Raw genomic sequence first — 12,526 nt, 5'->3', positions numbered from 1 at the left:
CCCAGCCTTGTTTCCTGCCACACCATGTGCCCTTCAGTCACTGTGCTTGCTGTTTCCAGGAAAATTGATGCTCAAACCTGGGTGCCTTTACATAGATTGTTCCTTCTCCAGGGTAGGTGACTCCTCACTGCACGTCAACTCCAGTTCATCCTTCAAGATCAAGTTCAAATATCACCAGCTCTCAAAAGCGTTCCCTGATCTTTGTAGGCTGTGTGTTCCTTCTCTGGGCTACCTCACCAGACATTTGGCTGGTCTAGTAATTTGCATGCTTGATTCCAACTGCTATTTTCCCTATGAGTCTTAGTAGACTCATTCAAGGAGAGAAATTGGCCCCACAAAGCTTTTCCACATACAAATTATATCAGTACTTAAATAAGTGAAGGTTGAAATTATCCGCTCTTCTCGCCCTACTCAGTAAAGTGAGCGTAGCAAATAATAATGTGAAGGACTTTCAAAGTTAGCAGAAAATAGAATTAAAAGCTGATTTTATTTTGGTGCAAAAGTGTTTCACAACACATGCATGATCTATTCATAGAACAAATTTTTAATGATTTTTTGAATATCCAATTTAGGTTTACTTTCCTTTGAACATGTATTTTTAGTTGCTTGCATTCTTATTTTTTAAAAACAAGGTTAAAAACTAGCACAAGTTTTAAAAAAAATTTTTAATCTATGTGAGTGCTTTTTTTCTTCTATGATCTAAGCATAAGTAACTGTTGTCTTAATTCATATTATAGATGCTGTAGTCATTATTGCTTAAATTTCCTTAAGTCAAAGGTATTGTCTTTTTTTTTAAGAGGAAGATAAATATATATTTGAAAGGCAAAGTTAGAGAGGAAAAAGGAGAAAAAGAAGGAGAACTTGCATTTGCTGGCTCACTATATGTGTGGAAGACCCAGATAAAGCCCCCTGGCTCCTGGCTTCAGCCTGACCCAACCTTGGCCACCAGCTTGGTCTGAATCTCCCACATGAGCAGCAGGGGCCTAGTTACTTGAGCCATCTTTCTCTACATTCCCAAACACATTAACAGGAAGTTAGATCAGACATAGAACAGCTGGGACTCCAACAGCATTCATTATGGGATGCCAGTCATGCAGACAGTGGATTAACCCAAGTGCCACAACCCTGACCCCAGAAGCTATCTTTCAATGTTTCAAAGTTATGGACACATTTATCTTTAAAAAGTTTATTCAGATGCTTTTGTCTTAATTCAAATAAATAATGCAGCTTTTGTTCTGGATCACCCTTTCTCTCTTAGATAACTATGCAAGGTCAAGGTAAAAATCACTTAGATCTTTGTCATATAACAAAAAACAATATATCTAAAGTCATATATCTAAGTCATATATAGAAAATCAAATTACTTTATTTAATCTCTGACAAACTTACTGAACAATAAATTATCTCAGTAGCAAAGTTCTTTTTAAATCCCTGAAAGGCAAATGTCCTATGCTTCCCCTGAACTATAGTAGCTAATATACGAGATACAAAAGTGTGAAATTGTCGTTTTGAGATTCTTTCATTGTTTTACTCCTTACCTGTATGTAATTCTCCTCTTTCTTGTCTCTCATATTACATACTGAGAGTTGACATACGATGCCCTTGTTCCCTTCCTCGTTTCGTTTTACTGTTTATCTGTGTATACCACACAGCTATGTCTCTCTGTATTCCTATAGAATACATTATTTGGTCTTGTGTCCTTACATTTCACATGATTTGGCAGCTTCCTTTTTAAAGCAGACCTCTTGCATGCAAAATTTATTCTTACTATTCTTACTTTACTCGCTTTCATTGTTGTCTAGCCTTCATTTACATATCAAGATGAATTAGTGGGAAACTGGGTGGGGCCTCTCCCTCAATATCCCCCTTTACCTCAGATACATGAAGGAAACAGTATGGAAATAATAGTCTTACCCACTTTCCTATAGGCCCTGAACCTTTTTACCCTAATTAACTATGTAAAGATAGTCAAAAATATAATTAAAAAAGATGAATTAGAAGTTATTTGGCAAGTAGGAAGTACATTTTATTGGTGAAATACACAAGTCAAATGAGCACCTTAAAAATCTTTTTTTAAAAATTTATTTATTTTTATTGCAAAATCAGATATACAGAGAGAAGGAAAGACATAGAGAAAAAAATCTTCTGTCTGCTGGTTCACTCACCAAGGAACCACAGTGACCAGAGCTGAGCTGATCCGAACCTAGGAGCCAGTGGCTTCTTCCAGGTCTCCCACGTGGGTACAGGGTCCCAAGAATTTGGTCCATCCTTGACTGCCCTCCCAGGCCACATGCAGGGAGCTGGATGAGAAGTGAATCAGCCAGGATTAGAACTGGCATCCCTATGGGATCCTGGCACGTGCAAGGCAAGTACTTTAGTCACTAGGCTACCGCACCAGACCCAGCATCTTAAAAAACTTGCAAGAAATTAAGTAAGGGGAAAATATTTTCTATAAGAGGAGCTTTAATTTTTATTCAAAAAATATGAAAATTTTTCAAAAAAAATGAACCTATATTATAGGTTCATCTTGAACCATAAAAGTATTAGATATTGTGTACAGAATCTGAGAAAAATACTAATAATTACAAACTTGGAAATTGTTTTATCTTCCCAGGAGTCTGAGTTACTTTTCTCAACAATTAAAAAGAGACTGGATTAATTCCAAAGTCCCTGTTGGTAGCAATTTTTTTTATTAGACACAACTAATAAGATTGTTGCTGCTTGGATACCTGTCTGTAAGTCCTCTGGTTTCCCAGGTGAATTGGATCCTGAAACTCATGTAGATATTTGAACCTTAAGAATCACAATGTAACTAAGAGACTGCAAAATTAATCCAATGATGATGTTTAGGAAGTGGGCCTCGTGGGAGGTCCTTAAGCCTGAGGCACATGCCTGCAGAAGGCAGTTCTCCTGAGAAAGCTGATCATAAAAGCCTGGACCCAACCTCTCAGCCTGCTGGATCCCCATGTGTTTCTTCCTTCCTCTGCTCCTGCTCCGTCATTGTGCTCCACAGCCCTCAGTGGAGGTCAAAACCCACAGGTCACCTGATCTCGGGTTAGACCCTCCGCAACTGTGACCTTTCTTTCATTTTTTCCATTGTGAAGTTAATTGTCTCTCACATTTCATTGTAGTCACTTAAAGCTTATAAGAAATTTCTCCCTGTGGAATACCATCAAATGCCTTACTAGGAGGGTACCCAAAATGAACTATAGTCTGCTGGGCCCTTGCAATTATGCAATTTTCTTTTTTTTTAATTTAATTTTTATTTTTGAAGATGTTTACATAGTTAACCAGGTGGGAAAGGTAGAGAACTAGTGGAGTGTGGGTGAGACCGATGTTCCCAAGTCTTCCTCCTCTTCCTCCTCTGTCTGGGGGAATGGGGGAAATTAGGGGAAAAGCACCCAGCCTCCCCACACCCCTAGTATCCAGGGACGGGGAACGGCCACCTGATGACATTCCAGGGTCTCCAATGTGGGGTCTGCTCAAAGATTTCTGCTCAAGTGCTTACAGTAGTTCTGAAATGCTGTGGCACTCACTGATTCAAGGATGAAGAACTCCTTCCAAGGTCCATCTGCTGACACAGTCTACCCCCAGAGTCTCCATTCACCCATATATTTACTGTTACCACTTGACTGGGGCAGTTGAGCAATTTATTCTGCTCTCCTTCCTCTGGCACCAGATGTCCTCTGCAGGCTCCAATGGACTGCCATATCCTCCACGTGCATCTGGGTATGCTATCTTAGCCACTAAGGAGGTCCAGTTCTGACACACACACTCCACAGTCAGACCACAGATCCTACGATTCTCCCCATGGTTGGAGTTCTGAATCTAGCATTCAGTTCGGGGGATCCCCACAGAAACCTCATCCAGGGCGATCCCAGAACTGACTCTTGTGTTTGCCAGTATGGGATCTGGCTCAGTCTGTCATCAATGTCAGCATACACACACATTGATAGTTGCAATTGCTGGGTCAGTTCTATTTCCAACCCCATCTAATATGTAAACCAATGAATGCTGTGGTCCAGCCCATTCCTGCCCACCACACACTCAGACCTCATGTTCACCAGCGGGAGCTGCAGCCTAGTTGGGATGACCCCCAATAATCTCCACAAGGCCCACTCCCAACCCTGGGTTCCATTCTTACCAGTATGTGCAGCCAACTGGTTCAGTCTATCCCACATCCCATTTAGTTCTCATGTCCATCAATGGGTGTTGAAACCTACCTCGAACCAACTGACCTCACTATCCAGCTGATACTCATGTCTGTGGGTGCCTCTGCCTGTCTAGCCCTGATTTTCATGCTTACCAGTACAAGTTGCAGGGCATCAGAGAGGTGCCCACCATTCCCTGCTGGGCTTATTCCAGCCCCAGATCTTGCATTGATCAGGTGGTTCTGCAGACTTGCCTGACATGACTTTCCCCAGCCCCAGAGTTTGCCAGCTGGTGCTGCAGCAAAGCCCAACCAGCCTGTGTTTACCCTTGGTTCATGCCTGCACCAATGGATACACTCAGCCCAGCCCGGCTAGCCCCTAACCCAGTTCACATACAGGCCAACAGGTGTTACAGCCTTCACCAGGCTGGTCTGCCCCCAGTGCTAGTACTCATGTTTCATCAGTGGGAGCAGTGGCCCAGCAGGAAAGCCATCCACACCCTAGGTTTTTCATGTGCTACTGAGTGCTGCAGCCCCATCTGGCATGGCCAGCTTCACCTCACCATTAGCCACGGTACTGCAGCCCGGCCCCATCTGGCCTGCCCCCAGTTCCAGCCCTGATGTGGTCTGGTTGGTGTTGCAGATATTTGGCAGAACCTAACATCAATTCTTGATTAAAAGCTCTGAGCAAATTGGCAATAGAACATCCTTAATCTAATAACAGACAGATGCAAAGAACTATTGTTATATTTAATTATAAAAGACTAATTTCCTCCTTACTTCAGTAAGGAAAAAAAATGCCCACTGCCAACACTTCTACTCAGCATCGTGTGTTAGGAGCTTAACAATTACAATAACAATTACAATAAAGCAAGAAAAAAGAAAAGGCACACACAAAAAAAAGACAGGTTTTAAAAGGAAAATGCAACTTTTTTTTTGTTTAAAGGTTTATTCATTTTATTACAGTCAGAAATACACAGAGGAGGATAGACAGAGAGGAAGATCTTCCGCCGATGATTCACTCCCCAAGTGAGCCGCAATGGGCCGGTGCGCGCCGATCCGAAGCCGGGAACCTGGAACCTCTTCCAGGTCTCCCAAGCAGGTGCAGGGTCCCAAAGCCTTGGGCCGTCCTCAACTGCTTTCCCAGGCCACAAGCAGGGAGCTAGATGGGAAGTGGAGCTGCTGGGATTAGAACCGGTGCCCATATGGGATCCCAGGGCATTCAAGGCGAGGACTTTAGCCGCTAGGCCACGCCGCCGGGCCCGGAAAATGCAACTCTTAACACAGATTTTCTCTGTAGAAAATATAGTAGCATTTTCAAAAAACCTTCTAGAGTGTATTTACCAAATTTACAAGATACAAAGCCAATCCACAAAAAAAATATTTTTAAATATTAGCAAAAATCAGGAACCGAAATTTCAAAAACAATACTATGTACTATCTACAAGTAAAGAAAAATGTGAACTTCTGAGTATCCAAAGGCAAAAGGGAGTGCGGTGAGAAGAGGCAGGGAAGTCCAGTGAGTTCCAAGATCAGTGCCCTGCAGCAGAGCTCCTGAGCGAACCAGCAGCTCCTCTTTCTTCTAGCAGATTCTGAGCTTCCCTTGAAGTTGGAAGATCAGCACGCAGGCTGCAGGCTTTGGCCGTCGCTGTCCTCTGCGCTCCTGGTCCAGCCTTCCTCTCTGGCCGCCTTTCCTGACTGCCCTTGACCTGCCTGAGCTCAGGGGGCATGTGCAACCTCGCTGCTTTTGCTCCTGTCCTGTCAGCTGCTTCACAGGAGCCGTTGAAGCCTAGAAATGGCCTCCACCTTCAACCCCCGAGAATGCAAACTGTCCAAACAAGAAGGGCAAAACTATGGTTTCTTTCTGCGAATTGAGAAAGACACCGAAGGCCACCTGGTGCGGGTGGTTGAGAAGGGCAGCCCTGCCGAGAAGGCTGGCCTGTGGGATGGAGACTGAGTGCTGCGGATCAATGGGGCCTTTGTGGACAAGGAAGAGCATATGCAGGTTGTGGATCTTGTCAGAAAGAGCGAGAATTCAGTGACTTTACTAGTCCTGGATGGCGATTCGTATGAGGACGCCATGAAGAAAAAGGTAGATTTGAAGGAGCTGGGTCAAAGTCAGGAGCAGCCACGTGTGAATGATGAGAAACCTGGTCCCGTGATGAATGGAAGCGTGGATACCTGGCCGCAGCCGCGTCTCTGCTACCTGGTGAAGGAGGGAAAAGGCTATGGCTTCTCGCTGACAACTGTCCAAGGCAAAAAGGGAGTGTACATGACAGATGTAATTCCTCAGGGTGTGGCTATGAAGGTTGGTGTCCTGGCTGGAGATCACTTGATTGAAGTCAATGGAGAGAATGTAGAAGATGCCAGCCACGAGGAGGTGGTTGAAAAGGTGAAGAAGTCAGGCAACCGGATCATGTTCCTTCTAGTGGACAAAGACACGGATAAACGCCACAGTGAGCAGAAGATACAGTTCAGGAGAGAGTCGGCCAGTTTGAAGCTACTGCCCCAGCAGCCCCGCCTCGTAGAGATGAAGAAGGGAAGCAATGGCTATGGTTTCTATCTGAGGGCAAGTTCAGAACAGCAAGGTCAGATCATCAAGGACATAGACTCTGGAAGTCCAGCAGAGGCAGCTGGCCTGAAGAACAACGATGTGCGGTCAATGGCACATCTGTGGAATCCCTCGATCATGACAGTGTGGTGGAAATGATTAAAAAGGGTGGAGACCAGACTTCCCTGTTGGTGGTTGACAAAGAGACGGACAGTCTATATAAGCTGGCTCGTTTTTCCCCATTTTTCTACTACCAAAGTCAAGAACTGCCTAATGGTTCTGTCAAGGAGGCTGCGGGTCCCACTCCTGTTCCTCTGGAGGTCCCAAGTGCAGATCCTATAGAGGAAGCAGAGGGTCATAAGCCTAAACTCTGCAGGCTGGAGAAAGGTGCAAACGGCTATGGCTTTCACTTAAATGCGATTCAAGGTCAGCCGGGCTCATTCGTCAAAGAGGTACAGAAGGGGAGCCCTGCTGACCTGGCTGGGCTGGAGGATGAGGATGTCATCATTGAAGTGGATGGTGTAAATGTGCTCGACGAACCCTATGAGAAGGTGGTGGACAGAATCCAGAGCAGTGGGGAAAACGTCACACTCTTAGTCTGCGGAAAGAAAGCCTATGAGTATTTCCAAGCTAAGAAAATCCCCATTGTGTCCTCCATGGCTCTTCCACCGGCTATCCCCCCAGGTGCCAAAGAAACACCTGTGGGATCAGAGAACGATTCGCACATGGCAAGAGAACGAGCACATAGTACAGCCTCGAATTCTTCTGCCAGTTCTGAAGATACCGAGCTGTAATGAGAATGCATTATGGCTTTGGCTGAAAGCTGTTTCTGGATATTTAATACAAATTCTTGAAGGAATGAGCTGCCATTTGTTTACTGTCCGAGAAGAACTCCTTTGGAAACCATTCATCATGTCTTCTGCTGTCATCCTTCTGAGGGCCACTAGTACCTGAAAAGACATGTACTGGGTTCATAAGTAAAAACTACAACACATTCCTGAGAGAAATGTAGAAAAGCCTAAATGAAAAACTATCCCATGTTCATAGTTCAGAAAAAAAAATTTTTTTAATTTTTATTTTTAATGATGACCAGGGTGGGAAGGTTTGAGGGTTAAGGAAAAGTGGGCAAAATCATTGTTTCCAAATTCTCTATTTCTTCTTATCTCTGGGGAAAGAGGAGAATTAAAGGGGGAAGCCACACCCAGCTTCCCAAATGTCCCAGTATGCAGGGATGGGGAACCACCACCCAATATCAACCCAGTGTCCCGATGTAGAGCATGTTCTGAGGGTTCTGATCTAGTGGTTTGGATGTTCTGAAATGCTGTTGATTTCACCAGTTCAGGGGTAAGGCAATCCTCCCAATATCCGTTGCTGACATAGTCGACCTCAAGTCTCCATTCACCCAGATTTTTGCTGTTCGTATTTGCTGGGATAGTTGTCCAGTTTGCTCTGTTCTTCCTCTGCTGTGGTACCAAATGAGCTGCCGTATTCTCCATGTGCATCAGGATCTGTGCTCACTGCTCCGCCTCTTTTGCTCACAAGCAGGTCCAAGGACCATGGCCAAGTGACCCAAGCCTTGCCAGATTCCCCACCCCGGAGGTTCACGAACCTGGCACCCACCTTGAATGTGGGCCTCAGGACCTGGCCCATGCGACCCAAGCCCCATTGGATCCCCCACCCTTGGACTCAAGAACTTGGCACCCACCAAGCAGGCAGGCCCCAGGATCCAGCCACGCCGCTGCAGCTAATGAACCCTGATCCCACAGACCCCAGGCTGGCATGGCTCACCTCACAGAAAATTCAGTTTTAAGATAACTATTTTTCCGAAATTGGGCTACCAATCTAATGCAATAAAAATCCAGCAAGCATTTTTGAAAACAGTGAAAGTTTATTCAAACATTCTGTATGTCCCCAGCTGTAGGCAACTTCCTAGGTTGCATTGTACCTAGGCAAGTGTTACACTGTTGGGACAAAAGCAGCCATTAGCTGGTGAACTTCTGCACATGATTCATGCCAAATTTGTGTTCACTTTACTAGTATACCAGTATAGTTACCTATTCTACTTAAAAGGGGAGGAGGCAGAGCAGTAGCCTAGTTAAAGTCCTCACCTTGCATGTTCCAGGATCCCGTATGAGAGACAGTTCATGTCCCAGCTGCTCCACTTTCCCATCCAGCTCCCTGCTTGTGGCCTGAGAAAGCAGTAGAAGATGAGCCAAAGCCCTGGGACGCTGCGCCTGTGGGCAAGACTAGAGGAGGCTCCTGGCTCCTGGCTTCAGATCAGCTCAGCTCTGACCATTGTGGCCACCTGGGGAGTGAACCAGTGGCTGGAAAATCTTTCTGTCTCTTCTTCTCTGTAAATCTGACCTTCCAATTAAAAAAAAAAAAATGTAGGGGAAAGGTGAGGAATGCTGGGAATTGGCCTGGTAGGGGAACTTAGGGTACTCCTCTGCTAGGCTGAAGTTCCCACTAGGGAGTGTGAGAGCTGAGGCTGTCAGAGGACCTGGCTGGGCAAGGCTATAGCACTCAAATGCATGTGACCTGGGTTTAGGGGCAGGTCAGACTGGGATCTAGCACCTACTTTTGCTCGCAAGAATTAGAGAGTGTGTGGAACAGGCCAGGATAGTCCACAGCACCTGCTGAGTCACATGAGAGCTGGGTCTGGTGGTGGACCAGGCTGGGCTAAGCTGTAGCACCCATCAGTGAAAACTGGAAAGGGTATGGGCCAGTTGAGAGACGCCATAGTACACTCCAGTTGAATACCAGGACTAGGGACCAGCCATATCAGGCTGGGTCACAACACATGCCAGCACAATCAAGATCTGGGGTTGGGAGCAGGCCTGATAGAATTTGGGGGACGTCCCTACTAGGCACAGCTCCTGCTGCTGAGTGTGAGAGCCAAGGCTGGGAGCAGGCTAGATCAGGCTGGCCTGCAATACCCATTGGCTAGGGATGGACCAGGCATGGTCATTCCATAACACACACTGGCACAAGTGAGAGCCAGGATAGGGTACAGACCAAGATAGGGTTGGATCACCATTCCCGCCACTTCACATGAGAGCTAGGGGTGGGTTGGGCAGGGCTAGGCTGGTGCATCTGCCAGAAAGTGGCTGGGATTTGGGGTGGGCCAGACTGGACTAGGCTGTACAATCTGCTGGCAGATGCCAAGGCTGGTCATCTTAGACTGGGCCACAGCATCTGCTGACATGCATTAAGACCCAAAGCTGGGAGCAGTCCTGTGTGGAGAACTTCAGGGACTCCCTTGCTGGGATACTGCTTCCACTGTTGTGCTTTGGAGCTGGGATTGAGGGCAGACTGGTCTGGGAATGAACCAGGCTTAGGTCTTGGGTAAGTGGAGGAGTGGAGTCCCAGGCCAGCATGCTGGCATAGCATGCTGTGGATCCAAGTATGCAGACCCATGCATGCACTTGGATCATAGGTGAGCAGGCAGGACTTCAGAACAGCACATCACCCCACTAAAGGAGTGGGCTGGGGAACACATGTGCTTATGGGTACAGCAGCTATGGATTGCTTAGGGAAGGGGTTATGGGCATGCGTGTGAGGAAGGAACACTGAGGGAGTACATTACAGGTGAAGAATGACTTCTAAGGGACTTCCACTGACCAGGTCACCATACTTTCAAGTAAGCAAGGGGGATGAGACCAAGCAGTTTTGAGGAGGGAATCTGGAGGACCTTTCTGATTCTACCAGTATACCTGCCCGCGTGGGAGATTTGAGCTGGATTGGTTATCATTAACCACTGTTGACCACCACTCACTGGTGTATTTAAAAGTTAGGGCAGGGGGCCTAACAGGCAGGGTTAGACTACCATACCCACCATTGAGTGCTGGCATGAGGGATGGATCATGCTAGGATGGGTCATGACACCAGGATGTAAGAGAACTGGGGCTGGGAGCAGATTCTGTGGGCTCATCCTGTAGGACTGCAATACTAGCTAGTTTGCTCAATAGCAGGGAGTGGTGATGGGCTGAATTAGGCATGTCCATGAAATTCACCAACACTCACAGGCACTGGGGTTGGGAACAGATCGGGCTGGTCCAAGCTACAGAACCCCTGCAGGCTCAACCGAGAATTGAGTGTGGGGCGATGCAGGCCAAAACATCCACAAGCACACACAATGGCTGCAATGGCTAAGATGGAGGCAGACTATGCCACGTAAAGGCCTAGTACCCACTGGGACCCATGAGATCTGGGTCTGGGAATGGGCCTGGTATAGGGGAACTTGGGGAACTCCCCTGGTGGTCTGTCACTCCCACTGGTGAACACCCGAGTCAGGGTTACATGTTGCAACCCTTAGGCCAGGCAAGGCTATTCCACTTGTCCACAGGTGTGTGGGTTAGCTCCGGGGGTGGACCAGACAGGCCGGGGCAAATCATAGGGCGCTATCATGTGCAGGAGCCAGGATGGAATGTGGTCCATGCCAAGCTAGGCTATCACACCTACTAGTTAGCGTGAAATCCAGGGATGAAAGCTGGGCAGGGCTAGGCTACAGTACCTACCAGCAAGAATTGGGACTGGGGATGGGTCAGGTCAGTATCCAATGGCAAAGGCCAAGGTAGGAAATGGCCTATGTCATGCTGGATTGAAGCAACCATCAGCATGTGCAAGATCTGTGGCTGGAAGCAGGCCTGGTCAAGGTATTAAGGGGATGTCGAGCTAGGCTGCTGTTGCCACCAGTGAGTGTCAGAGCCAGAATAGCAGCAACAGACTGCACTGGACATGGCTATAGCATCCCTCAGCATAGGTGGGGATTGGGTCTGAGGTGTGCCAGACTGTGCTATCTCCAGCACCCACTGGTGCTCATGAGAGCCAGAGTGAGTATAGGACAGTCTGGGCTAGGTCTTGGCACCCATTGAGCCACGTGGGCTAAGCCTGGGGGTAGGACAGGCAGGCCTGGGTTGTCACACCCACTGGTATGAGCTGGAATGGGTTTAGGCTGGTTGGACAAGGCCACTGTACCTGCTGGTGAATGCTGGGACAGGAGGGGGCCCAAGTCAGGCTAAGCCAAGCACCTACCAATGTGTGCAAGATCTGCCACTGGAAGGTGATTTAATTGTGCAGCTTGGGGAACTCCTCTATTAGTGTGCAGTCCCTGCAGGTGAACACAAGAACTGAGGCTGGGAGCAGCAGAGACCATCTCAAGATATAGTACCTGCCAGCATACATGTGGCTCAGGTCTGGAGGCAGGCTGTGCTGGGTCAGTTCATTAAACCCACTGACAGATGTGAGAATCAGGATGTAGGACAGGCTAGATTGAGCTGTAACACCAGCCAGTTCACATTAGGACCCAGACTGGGGGCTGGCTGGGTTGGCCTAGTCTGGGCTAAGCAGAGCACCAACGAGCATGAGCTAGAACTGGGGGCAGGCCCCGCCGTGCCGGGCTACAGCACATGCTGGTGAGTGCTAAGGTGAGGCAAACCATGCTAGGTTGGGCTGCAGCACCCACCAGGTACACGTAAGACCTGGGAAAGGAGGCAATCCTGATGGGGTGGGGTGGAGTTGGGGGGCTGCGGGAACTCCCCTGCTGGACCAGCACTACTATCGGTGAACACGAGAGCTGAGACTGGCGGCAAACCAGTCCCAGCAGGGCTGTAAATCCCATTAACCTATATGTGGGTTGGGTTAGGGGGAAAGCCAGGCTGGGCTAAGTGACTATATTCATTGGTGCATGCATGAGCCAGAGTTAAATGCAGGCTGGTCAGGCTTTGCCACAGCATCAGCTGCTAAGTGCCAGAACTGGGTGCAAGTCCTGTAAGGTGAGACCTCGGAACCACCTGAAAAACGCAGGATCTGAGGCTGAGAGTGGG

The 12,526-nt window shown here is 47.5% G+C and overlaps 1 pseudogene; it reads left to right on the top strand.

Annotated features, from left to right (window-relative positions):
• Nucleotides 1–5,833: 5,833 nt before the first annotated feature.
• LOC118759236 (Na(+)/H(+) exchange regulatory cofactor NHE-RF3-like) lies at nucleotides 5,834–7,563 on the top strand (annotated as a pseudogene).
• Nucleotides 7,564–12,526: the final 4,963 nt, after the last annotated feature.

Source organism: Ochotona princeps, chromosome 6 (assembly GCF_030435755.1).
Source record: "Ochotona princeps isolate mOchPri1 chromosome 6, mOchPri1.hap1, whole genome shotgun sequence".
In the NCBI taxonomy this organism is placed as follows: domain Eukaryota; kingdom Metazoa; phylum Chordata; class Mammalia; order Lagomorpha; family Ochotonidae; genus Ochotona; species Ochotona princeps.
This window is presented reverse-complemented; position numbering and strand designations above follow the sequence as displayed.